This window comes from Macrobrachium nipponense, chromosome 23, assembly GCF_015104395.2.
Source record: "Macrobrachium nipponense isolate FS-2020 chromosome 23, ASM1510439v2, whole genome shotgun sequence".
In the NCBI taxonomy this organism is placed as follows: Eukaryota; Metazoa; Arthropoda; class Malacostraca; order Decapoda; family Palaemonidae; genus Macrobrachium; species Macrobrachium nipponense.
In genome coordinates this window covers 78,899,028-78,918,800 of record NC_061090.1, presented here as the reverse complement: position 1 = coordinate 78,918,800, position 19,773 = coordinate 78,899,028, and the positions used below count along the sequence as shown (strand labels likewise).

Here is a 19,773-nt window from a genome sequence, read left to right as displayed (position 1 = left end):
AAAAAATATATAGTATCAAAATAACCACAATTTCCATATACTAACTGATGTATCACCTAAGATCTTGTGTATCATGCAATCCTTACAATTTCCCAAAACATGATTTTATCACTCATAATAGTATTGTGTAAGGTGAGATGCATTTTCGGCAGATTAGCACATGAGAATATGCATAATGTGCAGGTTTCTCTTTTTGGTTAGGCTTCCTGTTCCTGTCTTGCTTTTGATAGATTTCACTGGTAAGAATTATGTAGTAAGTTAGCTTCAACTACGTAATTAATAATTCTAAGAATATACGTTCAGAAGGTTCAGAGGAAATCATTATGTGCACATTCAACCAGGCTTACCAACTTGTGGCATGTGCAAGAATTCATTACCATTCCTTATAACTAAGAACCACTTGCTACTGTAAAACACTGGAATAATTCCATACAACAGTAAGTATTGACATAAAAAACTGAATTGAGAAACATTTATTCAAGGTTGCATTACAGGTGTCGACTTACTTTTTTCAATGTACTACTGTATTTGCCACCATATCAGATGCACTTTTTTAGTGTTAAATGTATAATAATAACTGCCCTGCTACCAATGTGGCGGTATTACAGATGGGAGACCGAAAGCCATAGGTTCACCTAGGCCATTCCTACAGCGAGCATACTGGGAAGGTACAAAAATTATTGCCAATAATAAAACTGAAAAACAAGCCTAATTATTATAGTAAAGTGTGTTATTAAAAACAAAATATTGAAAACAAGCCAAATTATCCACCTATTATGCTGAATTATCCATTTATTATTACAAACTTACGAAAAATTGCTCACGATATGTTGGCAGTTAGGCTGTCAGCCATTTGCAAAGAGTGTAAGTAAACAAAAATATAGCGCTGCCCATTGTTTCTTTATGGTAAATTTCATACAGTCCATACTTTATTCCAGTACGTATACTCTCACAATATTGTATTTCATGCACAGAATCATACATTTTTCTCTACAAAATTACTTTCAAATATCACTCAATAAATGTATGATAAAGTACACTAAAAAAAATTTTTCCACAAAATATCCTTGTAAAATTGGTGTGTATCTTATGCGCTGACATATAAAAAAAAAAATAAATAAAACATTTTCATACACTGGTCACGCAAAGGTGTTAAGAAAGTATGCTAATAAATTTAAGTAGCAAGAATAACAGTTGTGGCTAGACAAACTGATAAAATCATACAATTACTTCACTTAATCTACAGTTGCATTTTTTTTAACCCAGCTCTGACAATTTACAAGACACAAATCTCTGAATTAAGTTTCAACCACAACTAAAGACACTGATGATGTACGTAAAACACAATCACCTGATGATTATAAAAATGCCACAGATCACTCTCCATATTTTGTAATATGATATGAAAATAATTCACACAATATAACTAGGATATTATAGTAAAACAACAGTTTTTTAAAAATTATTATCATTACTCTCAATACAACTGTTATACAAATTTTGTAAATCTCTCTTATACCCATGATGCTCCATTCTCCACTAAACTCTTTTGGTTTTCAGAATTCCGGATGAGGGATTGTAAACCTGTATTGACATAAACAACCGAACAGAGAAACAGCTGATCCCAAGCTCATTTACCATTACTATCAAGCTTTATTAGAAGTTGTGTCAAAGTTGTCAAGTTGTTAAGGATAAGATGAATTTTTATTTATTCTTCACGCAATGGAGGTCTTAAAAAAGGGTCATACAAATTAAAGCTGTGGGTTATAACTGCAGCTGGATAAAACGAACAATGGGCATGCTGCAAAACATTTTTGAATATGCACAAATGATGTCCAGAACTGGCAGAAACACATTTACTGCTTTTACACTGAAGTAATCCAACTGTGTTCATTTTTTAGAGAAAGTATCTCTGAATTGTCTTTTCTAGTAACAAATGGCAATGGTCACGTTGGCAGTACTTAATCAGCCAAGATTTTGAGAATGTAAGTAATGTCAAATGCATAAGGAATATGATCACATTAAAAGTTAAGTATATCTTAGTTTTACTAGACCACTGAGCTGATTAACAGCTCTCCTAGGGCTGGCCCGAAGGATTAGATATTTTTACATGGCTAGGAACCAATTGGCCACCTGGCAACGGGACCTACAGCTTATTGTGGGATCCGAACCACACACTATTGAGAAATTAATTTCTATCACCAGAAATAAATTCCTCTGATTCCGCGTTGGCCAAGCCAGGATTGGAACTTCGGACCACCGGATTGCCAGCCGAGTGCAAAAACCACTCGTCCAGCGAGGAACTATATGATCACGTTGATATTCTGTAATAACGCAATATAATCTAATTGGATACAGCAAGCAAAACAACTTTTCTCCAAATATCACAATACTATGTCGTCAATTGTATTTTTCCTAACAATACAAACCTGAGGTCCTTTAACATATGGAATGTAATCAGCGGCAGCTGGAACCGGTCGTAAGCTTTGAACAAGGAGGTTCGGTAGTTAACTGCTTGTTCGGTAGTCAGGTGTCCCGCCCAGCTGGGAGGTGAGGCTTCACTTTGCTTTAGGCCCAGGAACAGAGTGAGGGGTGGCATGAAGTGGGACTATGTGTAAAGGACCTCAGGTTTGTATAGTTAGGAAAAATACAATTTACGACAAATTGTGATTTGTTCCGACACATACTAAAACCTTCGGTCCCTTAACATATGGAAGACTCACTTATTGGTGGGTGGAATCTGAGTCTTAAGAACAGACTGGTGTTCGTCTGACCTTGGTTCCCTCCCTGGTCCTAAGAGCAGAGGGAGGGATCCTAGCCTCTGCCCAGCTGATCGGGGTGTGCACCGCAGGATCAGTGGTCAGACCTCTGGACCAAATTCATAAGAGGGAGGCAAGTGTGCCTCTTCTGAATAGCAAGCAAGAACTAGTTCCTACTTCAAGAGCCAAAATAAGGTCATGGGTTTGTCTCTTGTTGTGGGCGATATCCCGAAGACAGAAAGTGGTCTGGTTGGCCCAAACCCCTCCCTTCAGCACCTGTGCCACAGAGTTCTTGCGGAACGCAAGGGTTGGACCAATACCTCTGACTTCGTGAGCTCTCGGATGAAGGGTACTGGTGTCGTCACTCCTATCTGGAGCGTATGCCTTCCTGATCACCTCACGAAGCCAGAAAGTGTGTTCTTGGACACCTCCTTCTTGGTGACCCCGGTGCTAACGAAGAGGCGTCGACACTCAGGCCTGAGGTGATGAGTTCTCTTCAGATAGTGCCGTAGCGCCCTCACAGGACAAAGCAGCATCTCATCCGCATCACTGCCAGTGAAGTCCTTCAGGGAGGGGATCGTGAATGACTCGAACCAGTCGTCAGGGACCGAAGGATTCTGAATCTTCGCTACGAAATCCGGGACGAAATCGAGCATCACACCATCCCCTCATGTGCTTAACATCAAAGGAAAGACCATGAAGTTCCCCTACTCTCTTCGCTGATGCCAGGGCCAGCAGAAAGACTGTCTTGAGGGTCAGATCCCTGTCTGACGACTTCCGGAGTGGCTCGAAGAGTCTTCGAGTCAAACGCCTAAGGATGAGAGTCCCATCCCACCCTGGGGGCCTGAGTTCCCTGGGTGGGCAAGACCTCTCGAAGCTCTTCATCAGGAGGGAGATCTCCATGAAGGTGGAGATGTCCACTCCCCGCAGCTTAAGGACTAGGGCCAGGGCGGCTCTGTAGCCTTTCACAGCGGAGACAGAGAGGAGCTTCTCTCGGCGAAGGAAGACGAGGAAATCCTCTACCTGCTGAAGAGTGGCTCTGAGAGGAGAGACCCCATCCACGAGACCAACCACAGAAGACCGACCACTTCCCCTGGTACACAGCTGCAGAGGACTGCCTGAGGTATCCCGCCATCTCTGTTGCTGCTCGACGAGAAAAGCCCTCTCGCTCGCAAGAGATGGTGGATAACAGCCAGCCATGAAGAGATAGGAACCGAACCGATCGGTGGTACCATTCCATGTGTGGCTGGCACAGGAGGTTGTGCCAGTGGGGAATTTCTCTCGGTGCTTCGGCAAGAAGAGCCAGCAGGTCCGGATACCAAACAGCATGAGGCCATTTGGATGCCACCAGGATCATCCGAAGATTCGCGGTGACCAGCACCCTGCTGATCACCTTGCGAATCAGACAGAACGGGGAAAAGGCGTACACGAAGAGGTTGTCCCACGGATGTTGAAGAGCGTCCTCTGCAGCTGCCCATGGGTCCGGCACAACTGAGTAGAAAACGTCGAGTTTTCTGTTGTGCCAGGTGGTGAACAGATCCACGACTGGACGCCTCCACAGGTTGAAGAGCCTTTCCGCCACGTCTGGGTGAAGGGACCATTTGGTCCCTATCACCTGATTCCGACAGCTGAGCTTGTCTGCCACTACATTCCTCTTGCCTGAAATGTATCGAGCCGACAGCTCTACTGAGTGAGCTACCGCCCACTCATGCACCTGCATCGTTAACTGGTGAAACAGGAGGGCCACTAGGCCCCCGTTTGTTGACGTATGCCACTACCGTGGTGTTGTCGCTCATCAACACCACTGAGTGTCCCATCACCCGTTCCTGGAACTCTTGGAGAACGAGGAACGCTGCCTTGAGCTCCCAGACATTGATGTGAAGGTGCTTGTCGTGATGGTCCCACACACCTGCAGCCAACAACTCCTCTAGGTGTGTGCGCCATCCCTCCGTCGACGCGTCTGAGAAGACAGCATCTCCCGGGGGGTGGGGGTGGGGGATGGTTGGGGGGGGTAGGGACAAGGGTGACTTCTCTTACAAGGTCCCGTCGTCCAGCCACGAGGCTGGGTCCTGCCTCACCTCCTCCGTGAGGGACACAGGGAAGTACGGTGGGTCTCTTGCCTGTGACCATCTCTCCTTTAGCCTCCACTGAAGAGACCGCTGGTGACGACGCCCATGAGGGACTAACTTCTCGAGAGACGAAGGTGACCGATCACGGCCTGCCACTGCTGAGCTGGCTGCTCCTGTAGGGACAGGAACCGTCCGGCTGCCTCCCTGAACCTGCTGATCGGCGAGTCTGCGGGGACGACTCGCCCCGCTACTGTATCGATCAGCATGCCCAGGTACTTCATCCTCTGCTTGGGCTTGAGATCTGACTTATCGAAGTTCACCATGATCCCAAGATCGCAGCAGAACTCGAGGAGTTGATCCCTGTCCTGTAGCAACTGCGAGTGGGAGTACGCCAGGACCAGCCAATCGTCAAGATACCTCAGAAGACGTATCCCTTCCGAATGGGCCCAAGCCGACACCAGCGTGAACACTCACGTGAACACCTGTGGGGCGGTTGAGAGACCAAAACAAAGTGCCCTGAATTGGTACACCGTCCCGTCGAGGGTGAAGCGGAGGTACTTCCTGGAGGACTGGTGGATGGGTATCTGAAAATACGCATCCTTCAGGTCCACAGAAAGCACGAAGTCGTTCTCCCTGATGGAATCGAGCACCGAGCGTGTAGTTTCCATCGTGAACCGAGTCTGGTGAACGAATCAATTCAAGGGAGAGAGATCTATCACTGGGCGCCAGGCCCGCGATGACTTCTCCACAAGGAAAAGTCGGCTGTAGAAGCCCGGTGACTGATCCTGTACGATCTCCACAGCTCGCCTGCTCAGCATGGGTTCCACTTCTTGCCGAAGTGCTACGTCCCTGGCAGAACTGGGAACGTACGTCTGTAGATGGACCAGGTTGGAGGTGAGAGGTGGCCGCGACTCGAAGGGTTGTAGATATCCGTCCCGAAGGACATCCGCTATCCAGGTCTTGGCTCTGTAGCGCTGCCAAGTTGCCCAATGGCTCGCTAGGCACCCCCCCAACTTCCGGCAGCAGGTGAGGGGGAATGCCGTCCCTAGCGTTTCCCCTTCTTCAACTTCTTCCTGGATTCTCCTCTGGAGAAGGAGGACTGGGAGGAGGGCTGACGGTCACTCCTTAGAAGTCGAAGGCTGGATCTTTCCTCTTGGCTTAGACGAGGCCATCGTCTTAGCCGCAGAGGAAGCGCTAGCTGAGCTCTTTGGCTTAGCCGCAGTGGCTCGAGGCTGCCTGGTGGACTAAGCGGTCACTGTCCTCGGTGCGCTGCTGTTCAACCACAGCGTCCACCATCTTTCTAGGGAAGAGAGCATGGGAATCCAACACCGGTCCGTTTCTCAGACCCAAAGCTGCCTCATGCCCTGCCGACCTGGTCACTGAAGTCAGGACTACGTCCCAACGTCTCAGAACCAGGTTGACCCACAGGTTGGCCGTCTGGTGGGCCAGGTAAGAGATAGCCCTACCCCCAGACTGGCACAGTCTCCCGAAAGCCGGGTCTCCTTTGGGAGTGATGTTTCCCGAGGAGGCCGCGACCTTGGACACTGAATGCTCATTGTCCCCTGGAGCCCAAGCGAGTACCAGACCCGTCCGAGATTGTCACCCACAGCATGCACACCTTAAGAAGGAAAGGTTGGGTTAATGGGGATGGGGTGTCACTGATCGCCCAGTCTGTCGTGTCGGGCGGTAGCGGCTACATAAGAATCAATTAATTGAGGAGGTTTTTCGGAGGAGAGCTTTGTGGGATCCCCGTGATCCACTCCATAAATTTATTTATTTTTATTTTTTTAAGAAATAGGAGTAGAATAGAACGAGTGGCCCACAAACGTGGCCATTGGCGTCATGCATTCGACTCCCAATCTCTACGTAAACTTAAAGGTGCTGACTATTATGCAGTCAGCCACTCACATATAAGCCTTGGCCAGCTGCATAGACTTAATAACTATACAAATTCTCAGTGCAGCAGCATCACTGATTGATGAAATATTCGTGGTAATTTGTACTTTCTTCATTAATGTTAAAAGTGAATGTACAAGCATAACTGATTTTTCCTTGTGTTGCTTTCTTTTATGTAAAGTTTACCATTGTACTACTTTTTTTAAATACTGGTAAATCGTTTTATTTCAATATAATGCAGCCAATTATTAATTTAGTTTTATATTATTTGCAATTAGTTCTGGTTCCTTTGTTTTTCTAAGTCTCTTTAAGGAAGTAACCCTATATGCTGTTAGTTTTGCAATAATAAAAAGTTAAAATCCACATTTTCTTTTCACTTCCCTTAAAGTAATAACTGTAAGGGATGTAAAAAGAAAATATGGATTTTAAACTTTTATAATCATAAAATTTACTGCCGATAAGGGTTGTCTATGGTGCGTCATTTGTTTAGAGACACTGACTTCTACTATTGCAAGCAAAGAATCAAAAGACTGTTCTGTCATAAGTAGTCTATTGTCAAGTTTAACTCAGGTTTTCTATTAAAGGCAATTTCCTATCCAAACATGACAATGACTTATTTGCACAGAAGTAGTATGAGTATATCTTTGACCGCTGAGTGACGTGTGGGAGGGAGGGTGGCGTTTCTGGTGTGGCCATGTCTTGTTTTGACGCTGCTCTCCCGCCCGAGTGGTGCCTGCACCTCGATGCTTCCCACTTCCGGTGTGGCCTTACCCTACGCGATTTTAAAGCCTACGGCTGCACACCTTCTTTCGAAACTCTAGACCAGTCAAAGGCGCCGTAATCCCACAATGGCGCAATAAGTAAAATTTATGCAGTATAGTACTATAGAATTTACTGTACAGTACATTATAGCATTATAAATACTGTAAAGTGAAAGCAGCCTAGCTTAAATCCTTTGGGTGTCTAGAGTATGTAAAGATGTAATAAGGTTCACATGAAAAAACATCTCCTGACAATGTGGAGCGTAATTACAAAGGCTGCCTTAATTTGTATCATATTTATGTACAAAAATAAAAATACCCTATACGTAATATATCTTCATACACATTTTAATCATAAAAGCATAAACATTTAAAAAATCAACACATCGATTGCTAAATTTGCACTGTTTTTAACTATATTTTCGGAAGAGCAGCAGACGGCAGCTTACAAGAACGAACATGAAAAAACATCGTATTTGATAACGTGAAGGGCAGTTTCAAAAGCTGCCTTTTTATCATATTTCTGCACAGAAATAAAAAATACCCTGTACGTAATACATTTTCATACACATTTTAAACAAAAGCATGAACATTTATAAAATCGACACATCAATCGCTAATTTCCACCTTTTTTAACTCGATATTTCGGAAGAGCGGCAGGCCGTGCTCACAAGAAAGAACATGAAAAAAACATCGTATTTGATAACGTGTGAAGGGCAGTTTTGAAAGCGTATCATATTTCTGTTCAGAAATAAAAATACCCTATACGTAATATATTTTCATACACATTTAAACATAAAAGCATGAACATTTATAAATCGACACATCCATAGCTAAATTTGCACTTATGTAACTATATTTTCGGCATAGAACAGCGTCAGAGGAATATATTTAATCCTAATACCTATGCAATAGCTCTCCATAAAATTTGTTAATATAGTAATTTGCATAACCTTTACGGTCTGAACGGCATTTCTACAAATGTATGAACTCATTAGACAACGGCGCTAGCGGCGCTGTTAACAGAAAATTGTGCCGTAAAAATATCTTATTTTTTTCATGAATATTTTTGACGACAGCCGTAAAACCGATTCGCCGCTGAGTGATTGCGCCGTTAACCGCGGGGCGCCTGCACTACATTTTTAATAAATATTTTATACAGAAAAGCTTTAAAACTTAAAAATTTACATAATAAATTAAACATAAACACTTTTGAAGGGTTTTGCAGTGTTTCTGGAGGATTCGCTAAAGTTCGCACTATTGTGAAGAACTCGTGTACGATAATTAGCTAGGTTCCAATGAAAAGTTTGCACAACTCGAATCGCGTAAGTTCAGGGTATTACTGTATTAGGCATTCTGAAAGTAATAAACCCCTTAAAGGGAAGACAAGTGTCAAACACAACTCCTCAGACCATGTTTTTCATTCATCATCTGCATGTTTTGTGTGAATGAAGCCACGTGACCACCAACTAGTAACCGAGGTTGAATGGCTGTTTTCTTTTCAATGACAGCCAATAAACTGCATGCTGTAGCATGTCTTGTCTAGCTTGCCAGGATGCACAACTAGCATATGACAAGATAAAGGTAAGATTTGGCACAATAAATAGGACTGGTTCATCACAAACCATGAACTTTTAAGATGCCTTATTCCATGTGCTGTAGTACTATCTTAGTCACACCAACCTGTTACAGTTTAAACATAATGTCCCCACTAAGTATGGCCATACCCTCTGTCATTCCATATCTATCCTCATTCCTTTGTGCAACTCCAACAGCCGCAACAACTCTTCTCGCCTCTATCCTAGTTTGCCTTTGTTAACATGATACCTTACAAAAGGTTTTTTCTTGCTTTGTGACTGTCTTCACACCTGTGCTTCTGTGTATTCTGCATTCTTAATGTAAGAAATACAGGCTTGCAAATATAAAAGGAAACCAACCTTCGTTTGTTTCACCATGGAATAATTTAAGATAGTATCCATATACTAAGTTTAGTGTAGGGCAGGGCTCCATTTATCTTTTTTTTTTTTCTACTTAGAATGTTAAGATATTTTTGGGTTTTAGTACTATAAGTTGAAAACATTCATAATGTTCCAGTAACTTTCACTGTACTGGGCAAATAAATGTTCTCCAACCTGTCAGTTAATGTTCCATTTTGTTTATGCAAAATAAACTGCATGCAATGCACTTCTTTGATAAGTTCAATTATACTTATTGAGAACTACCATTCTGGTCAGCAGAGTTGATTTTGTTAAATCTGTGGCCTAGTTAAAATTTCAGTAATATCAATTAATCCTGACAGATCCTCTTTGCTGAAGAAAGAGAAAACGTTTCATTCTGTCAGATAAACCAATTGGATATAGTATAGTTAAAAACATAAATGCAACAATGAAGCTCATAAGTGGTAATGCTGATAGATCGAAGAAAACAAAACATGATTACCACAATGATGGACACCCAGGGATCCAAAAGAGGCATGTGTGTGTAACCAATATATGCCAGCCTGATTTTAGGCTATTATTAGTATTGGATTTTTGTGGAGGGTTAATTTGTTAAAGGAAAAAAAAAAAAAAAAAAAAAAAAAAAAAAAAAAAAAAAAAAAAAAAATCACCTATTCGCAGATTTTTCTTTGGACCATATCTACCCAATATTCAAAGGAAATTCACCTATTTGTGGGATTTTCCGATGATAAATATTCACTAATTAGTGTATTTCTGGGCTCAGCCTGTGTCGCTCCGTGAAATAGGTTCCACCAACACCTTATAATAAAGGTGAGCGAGCCAGAATAACCTGCCATTTCCAATTTAGCTGTTCTCTGGTATTATAGCAATATTTTACCTTAGAAATAGTGCTAAAGGAACCTATTTCACTGGGCGACACAGGTCCTTTGCCCATAAATAGATTTTTCCTACGTCAAAATCCCTTTTTTATATTATCTTCATGACTAAATACATTTTTATGATACAAAAATGATTTACTTATTTTCAAATATTAATACAGTAGCACCACAAGAAATAAAGGGAAGCAGGATAATTTATTCCAGCCAACCAATAAAGTCCCCCTTTTCACGTTTTTCCCCCCTAATATTAATGTGTTCAGAAGTTACATTAACCCTCTTACGCCGAAGCGGTAAAAAAAAAATTGTCTCCCGTGTGCCGGAGGTGTTTCAGAGTGAGCACGGAAGCGGAAAAAATATTTTTTTCAAAAAATCACAGCGCGCTTAGTTTTCAAGATTAAGAGTTCATTTTTGGCTCCTTTTTTTGTCATTGCCTGAAGTTTAGTATGCAACCATCAGAAATGAAAAAAATTATAATTATCATATATAAATAATGCAATATATGATAGCGCAAAAACAAAATTTCATATATAATTGTATTCAAATCGCGCTGTGCGCAAAACTGTTAAAGGTAACAAGTTACTTTTTTTGTTGTTGTAATGTACACTAAATTGTGATCATTTTGGTATATAACACATTATAAAACAATAAAAGCAACACAGAGAAAATATTATCACAAAATAATGCATGAATTCGTAACGCGCGGACGTAAATAAATATTTTTTTCAAAAATTCACCATAAATCTAAATCTTGTCCTAGAGACTTCCAATTTCTTTCAAAATGAAGACAAATGATTGAATATTACTATACTGTAAGAGTATTAGCTTACAATTGCAGTTTTCAACTATATCTGACGAGTTAAAGTTGACCGAATGTAGAATTTTTATATATATATATATTTTTATATGCAATTTACTTCGGAAATAAGAAAAGCTACAACCTTCAAATATTTTTCGTTTTATTCTACATAAAATTGCGCACATTTTCATATATAAAACTCTATGAAATGCCTAATATGAAACGGAGCAAATATTCCGAGAATGGGACGTATGCATTTCGGAGATTTGTGGCGGAGAATCAGCGCGCGGAGGGAAGGAAAGATTTTTTTTTTTAAATTCACCATAAATCTAAATATTTTCCTAGAGACTTCAAATTTGTTTCAAGACGAAGATAAATGACTGAATATTACTAGACTGTAAGAGTTTTAGCTTACAATTGCGTTTTTCGACCATTTCGGTAGAGTCAAAGTGTACCGAACGTGGTTTTGTTTTTTTTCTATTTATCGTGATTTATATGCAAATATTTCAAAAATGAGAAAAGCTACAACCTTCAATTATTTTTTGCTGTATTCTACATGAAATTGCGCACATTTTCATATATAAAACTTTATGTAACGGCTAATTTAAAATGGTGCAAACATTACCACAATCGCATGTATGATTTTTTCGGAAGAGTTACCTGCGCGGACGTAAAGAAAATGTTATTTTTTTCATAAATTCACCATAAATCAAAATATTGTGCTAGAGACTTCCAATTTGTTGCAAAATGAAGGTAAATGCTTGAATATTACTAGAATATAAGCGTTTTAGCTTACAATTGCGTTTTTCGACCATTTCGGTAGAGTCAAAGTTGACCGAAGGTTGAAATTTTGGCAATTATCGTTATTTATATGAAAATATCTCAAAACTGATAAAAGCTACAACCATGGGTTGTTTTTAGTTGTATTGTGCATGAAATTGCGCACATTTCCATATATAAAACTTTATATAACGGCTAATTTTAAAATGGTGCAAACATTACCACAATCGCATGTATGATTTTTTTCAGAAGAGTTACCGCGCGGACGTAAGGAAAAAGTTTTTTTCATAATTCACCATAAAGAAATCAAAATATTGTGCTAGAGACTTCCAATTAGTTGCAAAATTAAGGTAAATGATTGAATATTACTAAAATATAAGAGTTGTAGCTTACAATTGCGTTTTTCGACCATTCGGTAGAGTCAGAGTTGACTGAAGGTTGAAATTTTGGCAATTATCGTTATTTATATGAAAATATCTCAAAACTGATAAAAGCTACAATCATGAGTATTTTATTGTTGTATTCTACATAAAAATGCGCACATTTCCATATATAATACTTCATGTAACGGCTAATTTACAATGGTACAAAAATTATGTCAAAGTGACGAAATAATTTCCGAGATGTGTCACAGATACTTTTTAGTGCGGCAAGAAAGAAATTCGCGCTTGCGCACCTGCGTAACGATTGTAAACAAAACAACACCTTGATCCGTGAACTCCCAGCATCCCCCAAGGCACGTGATTCAAAAGTTTTAGGCTGGTAGGCCTATAAGTATTTTTCCGCGAATTTAAAAAAAAACTTTTGTAAGTCGAAGTAAAATACGTCCAGTCGGCACACGGGAGACTGTTTCGTGATAATGGCACATAACCGGCTGGAGGATGAAGGGAGAAGAGATATAATAAAAAGATTCCAGTGTGTGTGTGTCTGACTGTGTCAGAGAGAGAGAGAGAGAGAGAGAGAGAGAGAGAGAGAGAGAGAGAGAGAGAGAGAGAGAGAGAGAGAGAGAGAGAGAGAGAGAGAGAGAGAGATTGTGGATGTGTTTACACTTGGATCTTGAGTGCATGAAAGAGATTATGCCCCAATACATCAACTTACTGTTGGCAAATGGCAGAATTTAAAATAAACATGAGGACTTTGCAAACAAATAGTTATAAATAAAGAATACAAGAAAAGGAGATTACGTAAATCACTTTTCACAAGGAAGTCGTTTGAACATACAATCGAAGAGAAGCAGAAGCTGAACGCAGCGCCAGTATGTTTATTATGGAGCTGATTAACTTTTACGATGGTAAAAAATCGCAAAAAGCAGTTGCCACGAGACAGATATTTTACCGTAACAAAAAGAAGTGATTTGGGCAAATCGAGTGTAAGTGAAAGAAACAGGCGAATAATCATCCCAGCCCAGGTGGTAAGTCAGTAGGAAGCAGATTTTTTTTTTTTTTTTTTTTTTTTTTATTACATTTGATTGTTTTCATATTTTGTCATTATGTTAAATTTATTGCGAAATTCCCCTTTTTAATGCGAATTCTTATTGGTTTCACATACAAATTCTCTCTTCTCCTTCTCTCCTCAACATATATATCAACACTCCCTCGTTCAGTCTAAAGATGTCACCGCTGTGATACACAATTTCATACATCTTTTATGCTAACTATTATACTGAAATGCTTTATTCATTTATTTATTGTGTCGAATATGGTTGTCATTAAACTATATTGTAAATGAAAAAATGTCAATAAAGTTTTTCTTGTACGGCACAGTGGGCCATCGAATACAAGTACGTACAAACAAGATAATCGGTCGCTTAGAAGTACAAACATTTGTTCAACAAACGCTGCAAAATTTCCTAGAAAAATTTCTGTATAAAAACGGAATGTTTGACACAAGAAACGTTCGACAAACAAGGTACCACTGTATTGATATATACTGTACAGTCAACCCCCCGTATTCTCGTTCTCAAGATTTGTGGATTTTTCTCTGGACCATATCTATCCATTGTTCATGTGAATTTCACCTATTCGTGGGTTTTTCCAACAATAAGTATTCTAGTACTAAATAATGTATTTTTATGTTATTTTTATGACTAAATACATTGTTATGATACAGAACTGATTTACTAATTTTAAAATATTAACACTGTCTGTATTAGTAATAAGATTAAATATCACATAACAAAAATGATAGCAATTCTCTCTTACAGAGTTGTATGTTTTTTGGATGATAAACAAATGATTGAATAATTTTCAAATATTAATATTCATGTAAACAGAAATATCAACTTATTAAAGAAAATACTAGAGTGAATTAGTAAGATTTTAGTTAATGAAATAAAAAATCTATGTAAGAATAAATGAAAATCCATTCTACCCCACACCTTTCTTTTTAGATCCAGGTACTAAGTGAGGTCCAGAGCTGTCAAATATGTCAAGTAATGTGACAGGAGGGGGAGCGAGTTGCCTTGTTGCCAACTAAAATTCACGTAATTTCTCTCTCTCTTACTTAGATGAGAGAATTTTTATGGTACATGTATGTATAATAATGTTTATTAGTATTTTCAAATGATAATAACAACAATAATAATAATAATAATAATAATATAGCTGTAATTACAAAATTCAAATGACAGTATTTTAAAGAAATACAATAATCTTTCCATTTCACTCTTTTAAATAAGGATAACTCTCTCTCTCTCTCTCTTGCCTCACAAGATACGTACGTCATAGTAGTAACTCTCTCCCTCTCTTTTGGCTGGAAGTGTCAGAAGTGTGTGCATATATCTTTAAGGGTAGTACTACTAAATTTCATGATAAAATAATAATTCACATTACTAGCTTTCAATTAATATTAATGAGATTAAACAATACAGTGGACGCCCTGTATTCACGGGGGATGCGTACCAGACCTCCCTGTAAATAGTTAAAAACTGCAGACAGTTGGAACCTCTATAAAAATGCTTAAAACCTCCTACTTTGTTAATTAAAACTCAAGAAAAATCCACTAAAAATGTTTAAATATCTTATAACAAAATGTGCTTTTTATGATGTAACTGATAAACAAACAGGAATCTGTGGATATTTCTCATAGAAAAATACTGTGAATAGGTGAATTTTCCATAAATAATGGGGGAAATGTTCCAGAGAGAAATCTCTCTCTTTTATGTAAGTTAATTTGTTTTGTAGTGTGATAAATAAATGATTTACTTAATAACTAATTTTCAAATATGAATACGATTAATAAAAAAATTAGCAATTCCCCGTCTTCAAGAGAGGAGTGGGGTGAATGTAGTTTGATGAACGTATTGATGAAGAAGAAGGCGTCGTAAGGAGTTATTCTCTCTCTCTATTATTTTTCTTAATGTCTCAGAAATAATTCACAATTTCACTCTTGCTGGTCAGATATATGGTGTTGCCAATTCTCTCTCTCTCTCTCTCTCTCTCTCTCTCTCTCTCTCTCTCTCTCTCTCTCTCTCTCATTAATGATATAATCTCAAGAATTAATACAGTAATGGGATAGTAATTTATGGTATACATTTGAACCATCAAGACAGGCAGTTTTAAGCGTTTTTAGAGGCGATTCCAAGTATTCATGGGTTTTAACTATTCAGGGGGTGGGGGGTGAGAGGGGGCTGGTTCACATTTCGCGCGAATACAGGGATCCACTGTATAAGACCAATGCTAAATTACAAAACCATCTGTGTATAGGTTTTAGCTTTTGGTTACAGTATATACTCGTATTTTGAAAACATAATTTTCAAGTTAGCCCTTAAACGCCGAAGGGGTATATTAAAAATCATTTTCCGTGTGCCGAGGCAGTCTAGGAGTGAGCGCGGAAGCGGAAAAAATGATATTGTTATGATACAATAAAGTTTGTTCATACTTACCTGGCAGATATATATATAGCTGTATTTTCTGAAGTCCGACAGAATTTTAAAAACTTCCGACACACGCAGTGGTCGGCCAGGTGGTTAGTACCCATTCCCGCCGCTGGGAGGCGGGTATCAGGAACCATTCCCATTTTCTATTCATAATTTTTATTTCCACTGTCCCCTGAGGGGAGGTGGGTGGGTACTTGATTATATATATCTGCCAGGTAAGTATGAACAAACTTTATTGTATCATAACAATATCATTTTGTTCATGAAACTTACCTGTCAGATATATATATAGCTGAATCCCACCTTTGGAGGTGGGAAGGGACAGAATAGAAGGATTTTGGGAAACAAATGCATGCAGATGATTTACATCTTGGTTCCACCTGTTAGCATAGCTGGCTTCGTGGTTACTGCCACGTAAGTCTGCTTGTGCTACTAGAGTTGCCAGCGAGGTAGAGACCTATATAGCTGGTGCACTCCAGATGATCTGTCAACAGGGGCGAGACCACGACGTGACTAGACCATATTGACCATACCATGAGGGCTAAAGAAGTTAAAATTAAGAATATTATATATATATAAATTATATATATCACCACCTGACCAACCTAGCCAAAGTTAAGGTGTGTTAACTAAGGCTTTAAGAGTTAAGAAGTCGCCGTTGTCGGCAACTCAACAACTAAATTAAGAGCTCTTCCTAACCATTTTCTACAGGATAGGATGAGTGGTACTTCTTGCCCCCAAGATTGTGTCTGCAGACACGTATGGCCCTAGCGAGCAGCAGATCTCATATGCCATCTTCACATCGCAGGGAGTGTGAAGTGAACACAGAGTTGCTTCGCTAAAACATGGTACTCAGGATGTTGCTGAGTGCCATGCTCTGTTGAAATGCTTCCGAGGCCGCGCCCTCACCTCGTGAGCATTCAGATAAAAGATTTCAAATCTTTGTGCAAACACAATGAAGGAGCATTTTTGAAAGAACTCCTTAACACTAAAGCCAGGCTGTTCTTCGATATGGGCAAGTCTGGTCTTTTTCGGAACACTGCAGATTGCCCGATTGACTTCGACTTTCTTGAGTTTTATGTAGATAAAACTTGAGAGACCCGACAGGGCACAGGACTCTCTCTGGCTCCTGCCCACTAACTTGTGTCATCCTTGCTTTCCAAGCTCCCTGGCCCAAGGACAAAACGGGTTACCATTCTTAGGCCACAACGGAAGGGTTAGAGAGCACACCGCCTTGTGATTCTCTAAATCCAAATTGTGACGATGGCTTAAAATCTCACTAACCCTCTTTGTCGTATCTAGGGTGGTTAGAAGAAGGCCTTCCTGATCACATGCAAGAAGTTAACAGGTAGGAGAGGTTCGAATGCTTTGACATCAAGAACTTCAGACTACGTCTAAGTTCCATATTGAAAGCTTCGATCTGGACATGCACAGTCAGTCCGTCTGTACTAAAGTCAGGTGACCGACCAGTTGACCAGTCAGACGAATCAAGGACAGCAAGGCTGTACCCTGAAGACCATAAGGCACTATTCTTATTCTTTCGCTGAAGGATGAGTGTCTGGACTGCCTGGGCGATTCAATCTAAGCAAACCTTGGGGGTGTATCAACGCAACCCAACGTCGTCAGCGAATCAACTCCTGACTCGAGCTTCTGGTGCCAGGAGAAAGGAGCGAGGAGCAAAAAGGCGATTCAGTCCCGAAGGAAGAATGCCTGACAGTCCAACCTGGTCTCATGTTACACGATCATCGGGGGTGTATAAACGCAACCGACTACGTCAACAAGAAACTCGGGGCTACTATATGTCGCCTGATCTCGCACGAGTGTCTGACTCCGAGAAACAGGTGAGACAAAAAGTAGATGTGAGCGAGGTTCGAGATTCCACAGAACTCAAAGATCGTGAAGGGCTTTGTTGTTTGACAGACGCAAATCTCTGAGCCCAAAGGCCGTCAACAACATATTTGCGTATTCTTTAATAGTTGTGACTGCCAGCTTTATCCCATTCTTCAGACGGAAATGGAAGACGGTAATCTTATTCCTGTCAACATCTCGATAGCCTGAACGTAGTCAAGACTCAGAGCGGAGAGGTTATAGGTACCTTTCGAGTTAGAGTAGACCGACTCTCTCGGAAAAGGTCCTTGGAAAGTGAACTAGGAAGTATGTGACCTCTGTGAATCCAGGATCCTGAAGGCCAACATGGGGCGATCAGCGTCATTGTCGCTTCCTGTGACGTCATAAATCCTCTTATTACATTTCCTAAGCGATTGAAAAAAGGGGAAAAGAGACTAAATATCCATCCCCGTTCATATCATAGGATGGCGTTTAATGGTACCGATCCCGGATCGAGAATAAGGGAGCAGAGAAGAAGAAGCCTCTTCGTCCTCAACATATCGAAGAGAAGAATGAAAGGGCGTCCCTAAAGTCTCCACAACTCTCAACTTACTTCTAAAGAAAGATTCCACTCGGAAGTCAATAGTTGCTGCCGTCGATCGAGACGATTCGTACAGACTTTTGCAATCCTGTAACGAACCTCTAGAGGATCGTTACATTCTACGCCTGTTGTTATAATAGGCTTTCTCGTAAACTCGAACAGGGACCGAGAGAAGATACTTCTTAAGATATGAGAGAGCTGTGGAATATCAGAGTTGATCTGGACCACTGGTTCCCAAAACTCGTTACGAGGTACTGGAGGGACTACCGAATCGCTTTTACTTCTTTCAGATTAAGATCCAGGACATCTGAAACCCTATCCAGATGTCCGGCACACTTCTTTCTATCACCTCAGGTGATAAACGCACTGAGAGATGTTTTCAGAATCATTCCTAGATCTTGAATAATATTTCAGTTTCCCGGTAGGAAAAAAACTGTGGTCTGAATTGCAGTCTATTCGGGGAAGGGGGGGCAAACAACTTCTTCAGGAAGGAAATGGTCCCCAGCAAGCTCATCCATTCCCTCCCGAGTATGCTTACTTCCCTAATAAGGCTGCGCTTTGCCTAAGCAGGAGAGCATATAAAAGTGCAATGTTGCGGTAGACTCGTAGTTCTATACCGTGCGGTAACGAGCACCGAAAGGATTAAGAGATAACTCTGTTGAACATAGTAAGGCAAAACGAATGCACCGTTGTTTATTCATTCACGTAAGAAATCCCCTCAATCTTAGGCTAAACTCCGTGATTGTAGGGCAGAGTTACAGTTAGTCAGTCAATCCCGCAGGAGAGACGTAACCGCCAGCACAGAGATACGGTTAGTCAGTCAATCCCGCAGGAGAGAGAGACGTAACCTACGGCGCATGACAGCGCCCGATCTGTTACTGGCTCGGTTGGACTGGAAGACAGACACAGCGTGACAGCAGCAGCCAGCAGCTTACGAACGTCGTCTCTTAACTTTATGTCTGGGTTGCCAGCTACCCTATTCTACGAAGAAATAGGTCCGTTATTTTTTGAGCCGAAAGACTCTCAAGCTGGTATATTTAAGCGAAACAGAAAACGCTAAATATATAGATGCGTTTGTGTCGTCAGAACACAACCATACAACGGTAAAAGATAAATCGGAAACCTCCTGGAAGGCTGCAGGGAGTAAGAGAAACGATTAAATGTCCGTTAAAATAGACAATAGACCTCTCGGTTGCCATCCTGAAGAGGTAACTACAGCAAGCGTATATGACTTGAACCAACCAGAAGTAAAATAACGCAAGGCAAAATATGAAATTATATCACAATAAAGTTTGTTCATACTTACCTGGCAGACATATATATAGCTGAATTCGGAAATACAGCTACATACATATCTGACAGGCAAGTTTCATGAACAAAACTTAAGAGAATCGAAGCAGTCAGCTCAAGCTTCTTATGTTACTGGACATAAGCGTTCATTGACGTAGTCTACAAGTTCTATTTCTTGTACGAGTCTGCGAATGACGAATGAGAGCTCTTCCGAATCTTGTCAATAAGAGCTTATTCGCTTACGCAATATCAAGTTAATGAGATGTTTGTCAATGAGAACT

The 19,773-nt window shown here is 40.4% G+C and overlaps 1 protein-coding gene across 3 annotated transcripts in view; it reads right to left on the bottom strand.

Annotated features, from left to right (window-relative positions):
* The window catches only part of LOC135201775 (RING finger protein unkempt homolog), a 77,151-nt gene that overhangs the window by 18,738 nt on the left and 38,640 nt on the right, over positions 1-19,773 (bottom strand). The window lies entirely within an intron of this gene.